This window comes from Pinus tabuliformis, chromosome 3_1 (genome assembly GCF_031772625.1).
Source record: "Pinus tabuliformis cultivar Carrire ecotype Pingquan chromosome 3_1, CPIR1, whole genome shotgun sequence".
Lineage (NCBI taxonomy): Eukaryota > Viridiplantae > Streptophyta > Pinopsida > Pinales > Pinaceae > Pinus > Pinus tabuliformis.
This window is the reverse complement of record NC_142301.1, coordinates 79,402,591-79,420,041: the sequence shown is the minus strand read 5'-3', so window position 1 is coordinate 79,420,041 and position 17,451 is coordinate 79,402,591.

The following is a 17,451-nucleotide window of genomic DNA, read 5'->3' as shown; positions in this document are numbered from 1 at the left end:
TAGGTACATTGACTGGTAACAGGCTGCAAAAACAAGACTGAAAACTGGGCAACAGAAATCAGAGAATCCCAGTTGCACAAGGCCTAACTGGTTCAACGCAACCTCAACACTGTCAGTTTGAAATTCAGCGCAGGTAGCCTTCACGGGACCTGCGTTGAAATGCAGACTGCCTTCACTGCAGTTGCGCTGAAGGAGAAACTCTCGTTTCTCTTAGGTTCCGGGTCACAGATTGCTCAAAAATCAACAGTTTTTGGCCAAATCAAGGCTATCAATCAAGTACACACTAGAGGATGATTCAAAGGAGGATGAAGACTATCACTAAGAGCTGTTCAGAGTCCTTGTGGATCAGCTCTTCAAATCATAAACATGCCCAGAAACTGAGCTAGAGTAGCTGCCCTCTACTTTGCATTGGAGAGATCCAAATGCAGTTCGATTCGGTACTCCCTGTGTTTATAAAATGAATAGCAAGAAACACAAACAACCAACAAGATACGTTCCCCAGTGGAGTCGCCAATTTGTTGTTGGGAAAAGTATCCAATACGGAATGACCCTATCCCACTCTAAGGGTGATAGTTCCTTAGCAACAATCAAAGCAAAGCTATCTAAGATTTCTTCTTTATGATATGTAAAAGAGGAGAGAAAAAGATCCACTAACCGATGTCTTCCGCTAATGGTTGATCCAATCTTCTCTCCTTGTTGCTTGCTCCCAGCTCCTTGCTCTTTCACGGGCCCAGCTACACCAAGATCCTGCAAAATGACAAGAGAGGGAAACTACAAGAAGCATACATTCATAATTGATTCAAGGATTAGAATAAATCAAATAAACAGGTACAACAATACATCATTGAAACACATGCATATAGAAGAACCTCAAATGCTTTATTAATGGAAGAAGTAAGGTTCAGGAAGTGATACAACCATAAGAGGCCCAATCCAGCATCACCTTCCCAGCAGAAAGAAATCTCCTCTTCACCTCCTTCAAAGCAAATCACCTCAATAGTTCTAAACTCAAACCAACAACAATTCCTTACATTCACAAAGTTCCCAGCCTCCAGATCTCATAGGAGAGAGATCCTTATATAGAGTTTTGGAGAGAGCATGAGTCAGCCTGAGATGTGACTAGTGTCCTCTCCTACTCCAGTTCTTCTTCAGTTCTTGAGTCCACTTGGAGATCCTTGCTTCCACTTGGAGTTTTAGAACCTCTTACTCATCACTAGGCGAATTCCCTGATCCAAGTGTCATTTTGGAAGCTTCCTGGGCACTGACACATTGAGGAATGAGACTTCCACTTGTCAAATCTCGCTCAGCGCAGGTAGCCTTTGTTGGAGTTGACATTCAATGCAGGTAGACCATGGAGCAGTTGACATTCAGCGCAGATGCTCAGTGGAGCAGTTGACATGATCCAGAATTGACTTGTTTTTGAGTAATTTTCAGTGGAGAACTGATTTGGATTGCTGTGGTTTGCTGACCTTGTTCCTCTAGGGGTAGGAACAACATGTTTAGGGACTTTGGATCCCTTAGATTATGGACATTTCATGCTTCATGCTGTAAGGCACAAAAATGTCTATAACAATCTCATAAATGTTAAGTTGTATATTTAGGTTAGTTATTTCAGTTTTTGCATAATTTTCTTACAGTTTTAGGTTGAGTCTTTCAAATGATCTCATAACTGAACCTTCATTTCTTCCACCTAGTTGAATGAAATGAATCTAGGGGGCATGCGCTCTAGCAGTTATGCTTAGGGGGCATCAAGCACAGTTTTCTCTCTGTTTCAAGCTTGTGTAAAAAATGAAACTACTTTGAAGCATAGTTTTTCTCTGTTTCAAGCTTTTGTAAAAATGAAACCTATCTCGAGTCAATTTCAGTTACTTTCAAGACTCGTTAAACTCATGAAAATACCGAGATTATTTTGCTATCTTTCATTCTTGTAAAACAAATGAAAATGCCGAGTTCTTTCCGTCTTTTCCTGCTCGTAAATTAAATTGAAAGTCGGCCATATGAGTACATTTTTATCATTTTTTCGAACTCATTAAAACTTACAAAAAAAATGAAAACCATGAGTACATTTTTATCATTTTTTCGAACTCGTTAAAATTTACGAAAAAGTGAAACCTTGGAGTTCTCTTTTAAGCTCTTTTCAGACTCTCAAAATATGAAAAGATTGCCGAGCGTTTCTTTTACACTCGTTAAAACGGAATTAAAAGACGGTCCTCTTATAGCCCTTTTCTGACCGTAAAAACACGAAAAGATTGCCGGATTTTTGTCGTTTCAAATTCGATATTGGAAATAAAACGACGTGTCCTTGGTCGCAAGATCAAGCGGTTCTCTCAAGTATTATTTTATACTTTTTCGGGCTTGGGAGACACAAATTTACGAAAAAGTTCAACCTTGGAGTCTTCTTTAGTTTTTTCAGACTCTCTAAAATTGAAAAATGCCGAGTTTCTCCTATACTGGACTCGTTAAAATTTCACAGTAAAGGACCTGTTCGATTACAAACAGGAATGGACCACTCCTTCTTAGGGTCCGAATCTAAACTAAGTTGGACTCATCCGAAGGATGAGCTTATAATCAAGCATATTTTATCCTCCTCAAGCTTGTAAAAAATAAAGAGGTACTTGCCAGAAATGGTGGGGGAAAAGAGAGAAGAATGAGCCTACTTGTTATCCTTTGTCACAGAAAAACCTTATCACCACTCTTGAACACGACACTTTTCATTCACCTGGGTTGGGAATGTTAGGATATTCCGACACATAGGAAATAGTTAAGTTCAACTTGGTCTAGTATAGAGTTAGGTAAAGTGTGTTTCTTTACCGTTGTACATTTTGTAACTTACAATCTGACGGTCACGATATGTAGTGATCCGACGGTTCACTCTCTCCTCGGTATTACCGACACTTGATCCGTGGCTTGACACCCGATTGGTCCATGAGTTCTATTTAAAGCGCATGGAGGGTCATTGTTCGGGTAATCCGTGCATGAGAGAAGCTTATGTAAATTTTCATTCATTTATTAATAAATTGCCTGCAGTAGCCACGTTGGCGCAGGCCGTGGACTGTTTCCCTCTTTGAGGGTTTTAACCATGTCAAAAAATACTGGTGTATTGATCTATGATCTAGTTGTGAGCGGTGTCCTTTTGGTGTTCTTTCTGAGGAACTTACCCTGTAAATTCCTACATGGTATCAGAGCTATTTGAGGGCCGCGTCCGTTGGTGATCCAAATCTGAAGCCGGTAGAATTGCTTCCGACTGTCGTTTCCTAGATCTGCTGTTTCTGACTGCTTTCGGGCCGAGAGGACTGCTCTGTTGCATTCGGAGCATCTGTTCCAGTGAGGAACCCCTTTCGTTTCACGCGAAAAGGTTTCCGGTAGCCCTAGCTGCGTCATTTTTCAGATCGGGAGGTATATAGTGTTTATTTGCAGTTTACTGTTATTTTCTCTCTGCTTATTTCGGTTTCGGTTTATTTAGTTTTTTTTTAACTGGATCTATACCTTTCATTTCTGCGTATGCTCTTTGCCCTGCGACTCTGTGCGATCTGGGGAAATCAGAAACAGAAAGGAAGGATTTTTCTCATGCGTATGCTCTTTTCCCTACACCTTAGTGTGATCTCGGAAAATCAGAAACATTGAGAAAAATATTTAGTTTTTCGGCTAAAGCTAACTTTGAGCCGCAAGGTTCATTTTTGAAAATATTTAGTTTTTTGGGTAAAGCTAACTTCGAGCCGTAAGGTTCGTTTTTCTTTGCATATTCGTGTTGGGTTTTGTGTTTTGTGTTTTGTAGGGAAAAAGAGCTTTCTCAAGGCAAGCACGCAAACCAAGGCCCCCCCCCCCTCTCTCTCTCTCTCTCAATTTTTTTGTATAGATCAATTGGTTCAAAGCTATTTTAAGAGAGTAGAGGTCTTGGGTTCAAGTCTCCATTTTGTGGGGGCGGATTTTTTCATTTCCGCACATTCGTGCACTTTGCCGGCAACTTCAACAAATTGTTTTCAAAAATCCATAACTTCCTCATCCGGAAGCCTTTTTCAGAGCCGTTTTTTTTTAAACCGCCTAATTTTTCGAGATCTATCCATTGGAACACTTACTTTCAGCATATTCAGCTTGATTTTTTTTTTTTTAAATGGAAAGTCCATGCCAAGTCATTCTTGACAACACTAACTTCTTCCAATGGATATTCTACATGGAGGATTTACTTAGAAGTAAAGGTCTCTTCAGAATTGCCATAGGCCAAGAGACGAAACCAAAAGATGAAGACAAGGCTGCTAAATGGGAAAATAGGCAAGATCAAGCACGTGGTTTGATAGGGATGTCTATTTCTCTAGATCTTAGATTCCATATTGCAGAACTTGATACTCCTAAAGAAGCATGGGAACAAATCACTAAAGTTTTTGGGATTAAAAATGAAATTAGAGCCCATCAACTTGAAAATGAGTTGCTTACATTGGATCCTAATAATTTTTCTTGCATTGAAGATTTCTTGTCCAAATTCAAGACCCTTAGATATCTCTTGGAAGGTGTTAAGGTTAAGAAAGAAGATAGTAACCTTATTTATTCCATCCTTACTAAGTTGGGACCAGCCTACTCTGTATTTGTTTTCACCTTCCATTCTACAAGGGAAGCTTTCATTTGTCAAGGAAAAGACTACAAGGCCCCTTCCTTTGACTCTTTTTGTGATTCTTTAATAAGAGAACAAGAAAAACTCTTACACCTTGGTCTTCTTAATCTTGGAAACTCTTCCAAGAAAGCGTTAGCCGCCCAGCAGCAACCGAATTCAAAGAATTCTAAGAAGTCATATCCTAAAAAGAATGGTCCTAAACCAAACAAGGGTCCTAAGCAAACTCATCCTCAAAATGAAAGATCATTTCGGCAAAATGATAAGACCAATAAAAACAAATGGAAGAAGACTGATAGACATTGTAACTTTTGTAATCGAGATGGCCACTTAGAATCTAAATGCTTTAAGAAGATGGAAGCCTTGGAAGCCGCAATGAAGAAACATAACATCCATGTGGAGCATTCTTCAACTTCAACTTCAACTTCATCTTCAGGAATGGCACTTTCTGCATGTCGTTGTCAATCATCTCAGTCTGGTTATGCATTAAATGTATCTTCTTCTTCTCATTCTCATGAGTGGCTCATTGATTCTGGAGCCTCTTATCACATGGCCAAAAACAAAGCCATGTTTTCTTCTTTAAATGATTGTAACACCAAAAATATATATGTTGGTGATGATAGATCTCTTAATGTTGTAGGGACTGGAACTGTTCATCTAGACAATGGTCAGTTTAATGATGTATTATGTGTTCCAACCTTATCCTGCAACCTTCTATCTGTATATTAGATAACTCATTCAGGTGAAGGTAAAATTGTTGAATTTTCACCTCATGATGTTGTAATCAAGGATCTAAGAGATCCTAAACAGATTCTAGCTACTGGTATTGCTGATGATTCCACAAGGTTGTATAAGTTTCACAACTTTGGGTCATCAAATCTTCCCTCAGTATTTGTTGCTCATAATGATGAAGTGAGCAAACTTTGGCATGAGCGATTTGGTCACTTAAACTATCGCTCCCTTCAGCATCTATGTAAAGAAAATATGGTGACAGGTCTTCCTATGGTATCTTGCAGAGATGGTGTTTGTTCCGGATGTGTACTCGGAAAACATCATCGGGACAGTTTTGAAAAACGTGCCTCTTGGCACGCCTCAGCCCCTTTACAGCTTGTGCACAGTGATTTATGTGGTCCACTTCGTGTTGCTTCATTCTCTGGCTACAAGTATTTCTTAACTTTCATTGATGATTTCTCCAGACGCACTTGGGTATACTTCTTAAAACTCAAGAGCGAAGTATTTAACACATTTTTGGCCTTCAAAGCCTTTGTTGAAAAACAATCTGGACATCAAATTCTTAAGCTAAGAACTGATAATGGTGGAGAATATGTTAAAAACACCTTCATCAACTTTTGCACCGAAAATGGAATTGAAATGCAACATACTGTTCCATACACTCCACAACAAAATGGTGTAGCTGAAAGGAAAAATCGCACCTTAAAGGAAATGGCTAATTGTATGTTGCAATCTAAAGGACTCAGTCTTAGTTTTTGGGCCGAAGCAATTAATTGTGCAAATTATATAATCAATCGCACTCCTACTAAGGTTCTAAAGAATATCACTCCAGAGGAAGCTTGCAGTTCCATTAAACCAGATGTAAGTCACTTTCGTGTTTTTGGAAGTGAAGCATGGGCCCATATTCCAGATGAAAAGCATAAAGCTTTAGAACCTAAGAGTGAGAAATGTACTTTTTTTGGATATTCTGAAGATGTAAAAGGTTATAGACTTATTCCATTTAAGTCCAAAAATGTTATCATTAGAAGAGATGTAAAATTTGATGAAAATAAATCTGCCTGCGAGCCTAGTCCGGCGGATGTGCCACCTCTTCCTATCTCTTCTACTTTTAAAAACATTTCTTCTTCAGATGATGAAAGTGAGGATGAAAATCCTCCCCAGGATCTTCCTTCAGCTCCTCAACTTCCAAGATGGGTCCGTGCTACTCGGGATGCAGCAGGTGATCTTGCCGGTGATCGTACAGATCAGCGCCGTACACGTTCTCAGTTTGAACGAGCCTCTTCTTTACTGGCTCAAGCTCCAGTAAATCATGATCCTGACACTTTTGCAGAAGCTTCAGGCCATCCAGATTGGGAAGCAGCTATGAATGAAGAATATCATTCATTGTTGGCAAATGATACATGGGATCTTGTTCCTCTACCAAAGGGACGAAAACTTGTAAGATGTAAATGGGTTTACAGAACCAAGTGTGGACCAGATGGCAAAGTTGATAAACATAAAGCTCGTCTTGTTGCTAAGGGCTTTTCACAGGTTGAAGGCATTGACTACACTGAAACCTTCTCCCCAGTTGCCAAAATAAACTCTATCCACCTTGTTCTTTCCCTTGCTGCCTTTTTTAAATGGGAAGTCCATCAGATGGATGTTAAATCTGCCTTCTTGCATGGGGACTTGCATGAAGAAATCTATATGGAACAACCCATTGGCTTCATCCAAACTGACTCCAGCCTTGTATGTCGACTTAAGAAATCTCTTTATGGTCTCAAGCAAGCTCCTCGGGCTTGGTATGCCAAAATGGATAGCTTTCTTTTAGAATCTGGCTTTTCTAGGTGTCATTCTGACAATACTGTCTACACCAAGAAAGTGGGCAACTCCCTTATCATCCTTGTTCTTTATGTTGATGATTGTATCCTTACTGGTAGTGATCCCAACCTTATAAACCATGTGAAGTCTAACCTTAAAAGGAAATTTGAAATGACAGACTTAGGACACTTACACTATTTTCTCGGTCTTCAAGTCTTGCAATCCAAGGAGGGTAGTTTCCTTTCCCAGTCCAAGTATGCTTGTGATATTCTTCGTCATTTTCACATGGAAGACTGTAAGCCAGCCCCTTCTCCCTTTCAGTCTGGAGTCAAACTTTCAGTCTCTTGTACTTCTCCTGAAGTTGATGCTACCTTATACCGTCAACTTGTAGGAAAACTCTTGTATTTAACCCATACTCGTCCTGACCTTTCCTTTGCTGTTGGCCTTGTTGCTCGGTTTATGCAAAACCCCCGTGAAAGCCATTGGAAAGCAGCTAAAAGAATACTTCGTTATGTTCGAGGTACAGTTCAGTTTGGGATTCATTACAGTGCCGAAGCAGCTCCTCTATTGGTTGGTTTCACTGATTTTGATTGGGCTAGTGACCCTGATGATCGGAAGTCTACTGCCGGTTATGTCTTCACTCTTGGTTCAGGACCTATTACATGGGCTTGTAAGAAACAAGCTGCCATTTCTCTTTCGTCAGCAGAAGCAAAGTATCGTGGTGCCGTGGAAGCTAGTAAGGAAGCCTTGTGGATTCGTCAGATCCTATCAGAGTTTGGCTTTGAGCAACAGCATCCAACCACACTTTGGTGTGATAATCAAAGTGCCATTCAGCTATGCAAAGATCCAGTCCAGCATCCACGCAGTAAACACATTGAACTACACATGCACTTCATCAGAAAGCTCATTCATGACCATGTTCTTGAAGTGCAATATTGTTCAACAGATGATCAGGTTGCAGACATCTTCACAAAGGCTCTCACAGAGGCGAAGTTCACTAAACTTCGATATATGCTTGGAGTTCAGGAAGTTGTCACTAAGGGGGGATAGGCTCTAGTGCCTCCTTCCTTCTCCTATTGTGTCATATTTGTAAATCCTTCAATCCTATCCCAAGTTGTTCTTAAGGGGGGATGTTAGGATATTCCGACACATAGGAAATAGTTAAGTTCAACTTGGTCTAGTATAGAGTTAGGTAAAGTGTGTTTCTTTACCGTTGTACATTTTGTAACTTACAATCCGATGGTCACGATATGTAGTGATCCAACAGTTCACTCTCTCCTCGGTATTACCGACACTTGATCCGTGGCTTGACACCCGATTGGTCCATGAGTTCTATTTAAAGCGCATGGAGGGTCATTGTTCGGGTAATCCGTGCATGAGAGAAGCTTATGTAAATTTTCATTCTTTGATTAATAAATTGCCTGCAGTAGCCACGTTGGCGCAGGCCGTGGACTGTTTCCCTCTTTGAGGGTTTTAACCACGTCAAAAATACTGGTGTATTGATCTGTGATCTAGTTGTGAGCGGTGTCCTTTTGGTGTTCTTTCTGAGGAACTTACCCTGTAAATTCCTACAGGGAAATCCTTTGCCTAAAAAGTTGATCAAACCACTTTGAAAGTCTTCAACCGTTTCTGGGTATTAACTTTGGGTCAATTGTCACCAAGCCATCTGTCGTGTCGTTATGTGTTCAAGAGGTCGCTGCAAATAAACCATTCATATGCAAAATACTTGTCATCCATTTTGACCATGCCTAAGTCAGTCCTTACAGCAACATTTCTTCAACTTGATCTATGATTTCGTGTTGTGGGCTTGCCTGCAATGGGTCACTTTCTATCAACATCAGCACATTATCTAGAAATATGACTTAGAAATCGTCAGTACCTTGAAGTCTGCATGCATCAATGGCAGGTTTCTCGCCTTTGACGACGGTTTACATCATTGACTTTCGATCGAAGGATTCCGTGATATGTTCGACATCAACACATTCATTCACATCTCATGGATTGTACTGGGTACTTTGAGAACCATTGACATCACTGGTGGTCTCTCTCACACTTGTTAACAGTTTACATCATTGACTGGTAATCAAGTGGTTTCTACCATGTTCGACATCAACTCATTTATTCGCATGGATAGAATCGTACCAATTCGGGAAGCGGAAATGAAGACCCTGGATCTAGTTTCCACCATCCAGGCTGCGAGGAGTTTTGTATTCATTATATAGTAGACTAATCATAAATAGATGGCTGCGTCCATACTGTGTCTACATGAGTCTATGATTGTGATGTACTGCGAAATCATTCCTGTATCAGAGCAGTAGTTAGTTTGTTAGTTAAAGTTTTCAATCTGAGTATGGGAATGCCTACCTCAGCGATGATATGATCTTATATATGTATTTTGTGTTGAATATTTGCAGGTTCTGACTGGGCTCTCCACAAGATAGTCCTTGAAATGATAAAGTGCTTCACCCTTCTTAGATGATATGAAACCTTAATCTACTACAGGCTTCGCACTTTAGGGGGCAATCTGTTACACTAAAATTTGTCACCATGACTATTTGCAGTTAGTATGGCTCCATCAACTGTCATACTATCCTCCTTGGCAAGTCTTATACCTCTGCTCCTCATGTCAAACTCCAAGAAAGAGAGAAAGTCCTTTAAAAGTCAATTAACTCTGGTTACGCAGTTTCTCTTAGCCTTACCTGCGTGTACGCACCCCAAGTTCACAATACCTGCGTACTTGTACGATCTGTCTATAAAGGGGTGGGTGCGTACCCCTGTAAAGGTCAAAAGGTGTGAGTTTCACTTCAAAAAGTTACTTGTGGTCAAATCTAGAGCATTCTAGAAGATGGTTTGACGTGTATTGAGCGCCTCCAGATGGTTCATGCACCCCAAAGAAAGAGGAACTTATCCCATGAAGAGGGGAGCTATCCCATTGAAAGAGGGGCTTATCCCATTCATGGTGGACCTGATTAACTTCCTCCAAAGCACTATAAATATAGGCATTGGGCCAGAGGGAGGAGAGGTTGAAAGCTGAAGATTCATAAGGGTAGATGCTGCTGGAATTAGGACTTCCTTGTAGAAGCTTGTGAGGAGAGATTCCCATCCTTTCTTGTTTCATTTGGAAGTGGGTGAGCTGATCAGAGTAAAGGAGAACTCTTGCTGGACCCTGGGAGGGACCTGCACAACACCAAGGCTCAGGTTGTAAGGTTTCTTTCGTTTCCTATTAATACAAATAAGTCCATTCTTCTCAACAATTTGTTATTTATGAGTTGTTTCATATACTCCTTGGTCTGTATGTTAAATATGTTTTATTTTATGAGTTATTCAGGTGCTATTTAATCGTTTGCTTGTTAGTGAATGCAGGTTTCGAAGAGAAGGAGGAGCTCATCCGGATCGACGAGGCTGGACTACTACAACAACATTGGACTACAGGTAGGATCTAAACACTTGATTACTTATATTGTAAATGCATATTTAGAGAAGGATAGTTCTTAATTGTCTTGTTTGTCACTAGAAAGCCTTAGCTTCTAGGGAGGTTGGTTTTGTCTGCAAAATTGACTCTTTCTGCATGACAGGCGGCATGACAGTGGACTTGGCAGGATTGACATTCAAATGATCAAGGGTCACGGTGACAAGTCAATGAGCAGACGAGAAGTCAAACAGGGTAACCCAAACCCACAGAGGCCAGTGTAAAACGAGATGAGATGTCCCCACCCTGACACGAATTCAGGCTAGTGCCATGTTCAAGAGCGTCATACTGCCGACACGACAATGATTATGATTCCATTTTCCCCACCATTGCTGGCGAGTACCCCAGTTATTTTTAACAAGCTTGACGGGGATAGCATATGCTTGTGAGCGTCATTTCGACGGAGTCCGATGTCATTAAGTTTTAACGAGTCTGACAAAGGAAGAACTCGGTGTCTTTTCCTGTTTAGAGACTCTGAAAAGACAGCAGAAAAGAAAACTCCAAGGGGGGTCCTTTTTCATAAAGTTGTGTCTCTTGAGCCCGAAAAAGTATAAAACAATGCTCGAAAGAACCGCCCGACCAGTATGGTCGAGGAGTACTTTTCGTAAATAGTGGCTTTGACCCAAAAAAGTAAAAAAACGGTCAGAAGGACGTCGTTTTGGAGCCAATAACGAGTTCGAAACGACAAACACCTGGCAATCTTTTTAGTTTAAATGGTCGAAAAAAGAGCTTTAAAAGCGACCGCCTCTCATTCCTTTTAATGCGCTGAGAGGGGGGACTTGGCTATCTTTTCTTATTTTACGTCGAAAAAGGGCCTAAAGACGACGTTCCGGGACCAAGGGTGTATAGAACCGTCGTAATTCCACCGGCATGAGAATCTGCACAAGAAACACCGCACGCGTAAATCTGTTCGAGATAATACAGACCACACGCATAAAAACATAGTAAAACTATATTGGCACCAAGCACATGGTAAAAAACATCACAAAAACCCACTTTTATGAAAAATAATACTTAATTATGAAATTTTACCATAAATAGGGGGGGGTAAAAACGTTTTTTACCATTGTTACCATTTGGAGCTGTGGAGGACGTTGTGGAGCTGCGAAGTTGACGAACCAAATTCCACTCCGTGCACACATCAACCATCCCGAAGTCTGTTCCAGGTAGGTTCACCCTCCTATGCGCTCCATTTTGAAGTATTTTAGCTGCATTATAACGGTGGGAAGTGCTGGTTTGGGTGAATTTTTTGAACTTCAATTCGCTCTCGGTAAGTGCGGATTTCCTTATCAGGTCCGCGCTGATTGAAAAATATTTACACAGACCACCCTCGGATCAGCGCAGAAGAGTGATGTACTTCCGAACTGACCCAAGAAAAATATCAAAGGGCGCCATTATCAGCGCGACTGTTTTAAAAACAGTCGCGCTGATGCCGCGAAACAAGTTTTTAAACGAATTGAACGTATAAAACTTTATGGACAGGGTCCTAATGAATTTTTGTGATCATGCAGGGTAAAATGGCATTCGTTTGGCAGGAGCGAGCCCATGATAATGAGGATATAGCGGCATTTGCCGATGCTGGGTGCCGTAATGCAATGCGGGCATGCGGGTTGCTCAAATTCTTCCTAACTCCGTGCCTGCGAGCACATCCTGACCTTCTCGAGTTCTTGATCAGAGCCTGGAATCGCACTGATGGGAAATTTGTGATTCGAGGCCAAGACATTGAGTTCGACTATACATATATCTATTTTTTGACCGAGTTATCACGTCGAGGAGAGATTCCCATTCTAGAGGGGCGGAGACCCGGCGGTGATACTCTGGATATGTTGATGGCCCAGGTGTGCCCAGAGGCACGCAAATCGCAGAGTGGTAAAGTAGCTATTCCTACGGTGGAGGACATCATCCTTCGAACCATACTCTTCATGGTGACTCGGGCAGTGGGCTCCTTGGCCAATCACGAGGCCTCGAAGGCCCATCTCCAATTGGCTCTCGAGAGTTTAAATCCCACCATATTCAATTGGGCAGCAACAGTAACAACCAGTATGAAGAGACATTTGAGCAACTGCCGACGTGGTGAGTCGAAGCAGTTTGGCTATGGGTCGATTTTAGTCCCACTCATGCTGGAGTGGGTACCGGCGTTACAGCTACAGGACATGGTCGTGGATCCACCTAGAGGCCCCCGAGAGACGAGGGCCAGTCGATGGGGCCATGTCATGCCACGAGGAGGTGGCGGCTGACCAGTGGCATGGGGAGTATACTTCCGAGAGTGGCTGGATCGGCAGACTATTTTTGTGGAGGACTGGCCATATGCTGGCATAGACTTCCGTGGAGACCCAGACATGCCGCTGCCTGCTGGAGAGCATTGGGACGATGGTGGTAAGCCACTTGATCTCTTTTTGATTTTTTATTTTTGTTGATGTTTTTGATTTTTCATGTACATGTCTTAACGATGAATACTATGATATGCAGATGTAGGACCGACGAGACCCCTTGGCTTAGCCCCAGAGGCACGGAGGGATGCACAGGGCATCGGAGCTCTGGCCTTAGCTCCTATGGGAGTCGATACGATGGAGACTGTGATACGGAACCTCGAGGGCTTACTGGCAGGGATTCCAGATTACCAGGGGATAGAGGAGGTCCCCATAGCATCTCAGATCCATACAGTGGGGGTAGAACCTAGGATGCACCGCCTTTTGAGGCGGGTAGCACGAGCAGCGACAGATTATAGAGAGCATAACCTACCCCAGTAGACATCTAGGTCTTTATTTCCTACTGATGGTTTTTGAGAGACGTGTCTCAGATGTACCGAGAACACAGGCCTTATCTAGACATATACACTTATTTTTTGAGTGCCTTGGTGCGCTATATGATATATATATACATATTCCTATGGTTTATTATTGTGCTTTTATGTGCTTGCTTGTATGATGTTTTGATTATAAATTACGCAAATGTCTATCTAATACATGATTAGCCAATGCATCAGTTAATGTGTTTAATCGTCGTGGAATATGCTGATATGTGATAAAGTCAAAATTCCTTTCTAACAATTTAACATGTAAGTACAGCCTTAATATGTGACGGTCTCTGACGGAATATCGCCCATTGAGCTGTTGGATGACAAGTTGCGAGTCTAGGTTAACAACCAATGTACGAATATTGAGATTAATCGCCTCGGCTAATAATTAAATAACAACACTATATTCAACGACATTGTTTGTAGTACAACCTAAACACACACCCTGAAGATCTATCAACTCACCGTGAGGATCGTAGATCACCCACGTCGCAGAGGACAAATTACGAGTGTTGCGGTAGGCACCATCAGCAAAACCAATATAAGGTGCACCTGACATCTGCACAAGAAGCAAAAACACAATAAGAAGAAATCACGCTTTTCACACCAAGCCAAAAAAACATAAAAACATACACACACACACACACATGTATGAATTGAAATGCATGAATCAGGCATAGTACTTTTTCAAGTACAATCCATTGCGAGGCTTATCAAGAGGATTACCTTCGTAGTCAACTAGCTCGTATGCCCCTTTTTGCAACACTCTATTTACAATGTAAGGGCCTAGCCACATGGGCTCGAGTTTGCCTGCCCCCAGCTTGTCATTTGCTTGGTCGTATAGCACGACTAGATCTCCCTCAACAAAGGAACGAGGATGAATGGTATGGTCAAAATGAGTTTTGACTCTCTTCTTTTGAGCTTCGATGGCTAGAGAGGCTAAGCGACGGGTCTCTTCTAACCGTTCTAGATAAAGAAGCCGTTCCTCTACCGGAGTGGTGTTGGGAAGCAACTCGACGGCTATTTTCAACGAAGGAATTTCACATTCTATGGGAAGGGTAGCCTCCAGTCTATAAACTAGTTGAAATGGAGTGAAATCGGTGGCATCCTTCATAGAGGTTCGGTAGGCCCACAAGGCGGGAAACAACATCAGATGCCAATTAGACTTATGCATGTCAACAATGCGTTGAAGCATCGTAACCAAAATCTTGTTAACGGCTTCAACCTGGCCGTTAGACTGAGGATAGTACGGGGTTGAACTATCATGTCGTAAGCCTAGTTGGGTTGTCAACTCAGTCATCATGTGATTACGGAAATGTTTTCCGCGATCTGTGACGATGGCCTGTGGAACTCTGAACTGAGTAATAACATGATTGAACAAAAACTACGCTGCTGTATGACCGTCTTCATTTAATGTGGGCATCGCCTCGGCCCATTTTGTAAAGTAATCGACGGCAACGATAATAAACCCATGCCCCCCGGCCGAGCGAGGCTTACAGGTTGTATAATCAATGCCCCATTTTGCGAAAGGGCCTACGGTCACTACAGGGTGCAGCGGGGCCGGTGGCGCACGCATCTTCCGCTGGTATATCTGGCATGCATGACATGATCGAACGACAAGAATGCAATCTTTAAAAATAGAGGGCCAGAAATAACCAGCGCGAAGGATTTTTTGAGCTGTGGCATATCCGAACATGTGACCACCACAGGCACCAGAGTGGCCGTCGTTCAAGACTCTCTCAGCTTCTTCGAGGGTAAGACGTCGGCGGAGAATGGAGTCCACGTTGAGACGGTACAGGGTGTCCCCTATGATACGATAGGGTTGAGACTGATGGCGGATCCGCCGCCGAGCATCTTTGGATACAGCGGGGCGGAACGAGGACGTTTGTAAATAAACGATAATATCCCCATACCAGGGATCGAGGGTGCTGATAAGAAAAATAGTGTCGTCCGGGATATGATCTGCTAAAAGAGAGGGTGCAGAAGGAGATGGCAAAGAATAGAGTAATTCAGCAAAGACCAGAGACTTCTTAGACTTGGCAGCAGTAAATTCCAAGTCAAACTCTTGGAGGATTACGATCCACTTTGAGTATTTTCCCCCCAGCAACTGACGTGACAAAATGTATTTCATTGGGTTGCAATCAGAAATCATGGTCATGGTGCGCAATAAGATATAATGCAGGAAGCGTTGGACGGCACAAACGACGGCCAATGCCAACTTCTCGACGTAAGCGTAGCGAGTTTCCGTATCCAAGAGGTTGCGGCTGAGATAATATACGACATGTTCATTGCCATCATCGTCTTCTTATACGAGAACCATGCCGATGGTAGTATTGGCAGCGGCTAGATATAGAGTATAATCACGGTGGTAGTTCGAAGGTCGCAATAATGGAGCAGAGACAAGGAGACCCTTGAGTCGCTCGAAAGACTCCTGAGCGATAGCATCCCAATGGAAGGGTGTGTCTCGCTTCAACAACCGTGTGAAACCCTTAGCCACCTTGGCATAGTTCGGAATGAAACGTCTTAAGAAATTCACTTTACCTTGTAGGCTCTGCAACTGCTGCAAAGAAGCAGGGGGAGGAAGGTTCAAAATAGCCTCGACTTTGAGGGGGTCCAAACGGATGCCCTCTCAGGAGACGATAAACCCGAGCAGTCGGCCTGATTCCACGCAGAAGACACACTAATGAGGATTGAGCCTGATACGGTAGTGTCGACAACGGAGAAAAATCTCGCAAATATGGGAGGGATGTTCTTGACGCAATGAGTTGGAAGGTCATCTAGATACGGCTGCACAATGTGCCGAATGTCATGAAAGGCATAGGACATTGCACGTTGGAAGGTAGCGCCGGCATTCTTTAAACCGAAAGGGAGCTTCTTATAGGCAAAAGTGCCCCAAGGACAGATAAAAGCGGTCTTATGTTGATCAACGGGCGCGATATTGATCTGGTTATATCCAGAAAAACCGTCCATAAACGAGTAGATCTCAGTTCCTGCACACTCATCAATAAGCTGATCGATGAAAGGTGTGGGGAAGTTATCCTTAGGACAGGCGCGGTTAATGTCACGATAATCAACACAGACTCGAATAGTACCTTGCTTTTTATTCACAGGGACTCTATTAGAAACCCAATCCGTGAGTGGAATGGGGTAAATGAAACCAGCCTTGAGAAGCTTTTTGACTTCTGGTTTAATAGCTGCGGCATTTCGGGGGTGCACAGGGCGTAGGCGTTGACGAACAGGCTTAGCGCCTGGATACGTAGGTATCTCGTGCACCACTATATTAGGATCGATGCCGAGCATCTCTTCATAGGACCAAGCGAAGACATCACGAAATTCGCGCAAATAAATCTGTGTAAAGTTGAACTTCCTCTGGAGTACAAGTGACTCCAATATGAATATGCTCGACAATCCCTGGTTTCACAGAGATGTCGATGGGTTGGGTCTGCGTAATGTTTCCCATATTGCCCTCAGAAGACACTTGGTAAATTTGAATAGGTGTTTGTAGAGGCTGGAATGGGATACATGAAGCAAACCATTCGAAACATGCGATCATTTCCTGATGGGCAAGGAGAAACGAGGAATGGTGGTGATGATCTAACCAAGGGGGCTCCTCAAGAGACATGGTCTCTATGATGGCTTCATCGGAAGGAAATATTTCCTTTAATGGATCCGAAGTAGCATCATCTCCAAGCCAAGGGAAATGAACATATGAGTCAGGAACACCGCTCGAAAGAGCAGGTTCGGGAGGGGGAGCCGATGCAGCGACGATTTCGACGTAGTTGAGCTCGGCAGGACTCAACGACATCATATCGCCCCAGGATTCTATCTGATTGGCGGGAGGAAGGACCCACGGATCAGAATGCATGGAAAACATGTTAATAGGGGCAAGATTCGGAGGCGAGAGTAGAAAGACACCCATTAGGGCGGGATCCTTAAAGAGCCCAGCTCCCACACTCTCGAATGATTTGGAGGTATGCTCCACGAAAGGCACATTACCTTCAGAAGAAGAGGCGAAGAAGGAGAGTTGGTCCACTGTGACAATCTTCCCTT